The sequence below is a fragment of the Glycine soja genome, chromosome 14, assembly GCF_004193775.1.
Source record: "Glycine soja cultivar W05 chromosome 14, ASM419377v2, whole genome shotgun sequence".
NCBI classification, from domain to species: Eukaryota; Viridiplantae; Streptophyta; class Magnoliopsida; order Fabales; family Fabaceae; genus Glycine; species Glycine soja.
The window spans coordinates 35,747,990-35,749,885 of NC_041015.1; the positions used below are offsets into that span (position 1 = coordinate 35,747,990).

A 1,896-nucleotide genomic window follows, 5' to 3' on the forward strand; every position below is an offset into this window, starting at 1 on the left:
AGATCCTAATTTTTTTATAATATTATATTATTTTATTACTTAAAATATTATATAATATTAAAAATATAAAATCAATTCAACCACGATTTAACTATGATTGAACTATTAAACCATAAACTAATACATCTATTGATTGAATCAATGCTCGGGTTTTAACCTAACACCATCTCTCTTTAAGCCAACCAGTGTATCATCTAAGACCTTTAATTTCACAAGATAAATTAATAGTTATCTTCTATTTTTATTTTCACTTTTTACATTCCTTAAAATATCCTTTAGCATTAGGTTAGCTTTTAAAATATTAATTATTTTTGTAATTATTTCTCAAAAAGTTTTGGAATTTCATTTGTATTTTTTTAAGTTAGTATTTAAATCCATTTCTATCCAAGCAAATGCTTTTGTTTCGTTGGTTACTATGATCTATTATACTTTTTATTATCTAAAAAATATATACTTTTTTATTTTCTCATAGAGTGTTTTTCATTCTTTTTTTCTCTGACTTTTTTTTTCAAATTACTAAAAATATTATTATTTTTTCAAGATATTATATGAGTCAATTATTGTAGAATTGTTCTAACTTAATTAAAAATATTGAGTTTTAGTTAAGTTATTTATAACACACCAGGTTTTGGGGCGTGTGATGGACGATGATAGATGGAGCGGGCCATTTTCTCGGGTAGGCGTTAAAAAGAAAACCTAATACGGGTAAATCTGTCAAAAATTCAGTGGGCTTTCAAATAGTGAATTAGGGTTTCTCCGTGTTCTCTTATATAACCGACCCTGAAACTCTGCCTCCTCCGTCATCTTTCATACAGATTTCTCAACCTCTCGTTCTAATTCTTTTTGTGTTTTTGCATTCTTGATTTTTCGGTGTTTTTGTATGACACTCTGAATTTCTTGGGCTGTGATGAGATCTAGAGAAAGTCATGCACCACTCTGATGTTTCAGTGCTGATAATTTTCTCATACCCATATTCAATCTGAGCTCTTTTCCTTTAATCACCACCAAGTATTCTTATCTTTGTTTTTTAATTCTCTGTTTTAATTTTTTATGTATTTCATTTTTTAATTAATTTGACTGCAAGTGATGCGTGATTCGAAACCAAATGGGATGAGGGAACCATGTGATGGGGGTTTCTTAACCCTAACCATGATGCGGACCGTACTGCTTTTATAGCATTTGGGGATAAAATTCTGGTTTCTGATGGTTCCCTGTTCTTGCTTTATGCAATTATTTATCGTATTTTCTTTTGCCTAATATGTGTTTTTAGTTTTTGTAACCAAATTATTGAAGTTGCATTTCTGTCTGCTTTTTGTGTTTTCTAATATATTGGAAGAAGAAACCTTAGGCTTATATCAAAATCTGGGGTTTTTTCGTCAGTTTTTTAAATCTACGGAAGCATTCTTGTGGCTAAATGTCGTACTTAGTGAATTAGCGTGACCGATTATAAATGTAAATCAAGGATTTTAACTGTTTTTGCGGAGTTGTGGTGATCCTTGATGTTTTGGGGCTGGGAAATATATACCAAATTGTGACCAATGTTAATATCAAGCGTTTTTTTATGTGACTCATTGTTTGTGATAGGATGTGTCCTGTGTCCAAAATTTGGCGGTCCAAAGGTTAAATGGGATCGGATGAAGCTAGTATATTGTAATAACTTATTGTGCTATTTGTTGTTGAGCTTATTTTTGCAATTCCAGGAAAAAATGTGTGATTTTTTTTATAAGGATCAAAGCAATAAAATAAATAGAAATGGTAATTAATTCATATTAACAAAAAATGGCACTGATACATGAAGAATTTGCCCGCCAAGGATACATTTGTTTGTATAGTAAGGGAGTGAAAAAGAAAAAAAATAATAAAATAATATGGGATTATGTTTTTATTTCCTCTTTA

General features: G+C 29.8%; 1 non-coding gene across 1 annotated transcript; it reads left to right on the top strand.

Moving 5' to 3' along the window:
- The first annotated feature begins 899 nt into the window (after positions 1-899).
- LOC114385557 lies at positions 900-987 on the top strand. The gene has a single exon (XR_003660926.1). It is a non-coding gene; the product is annotated as a small nucleolar RNA Z221/R21b (small nucleolar RNA).
- Positions 988-1,896: the final 909 nt, after the last annotated feature.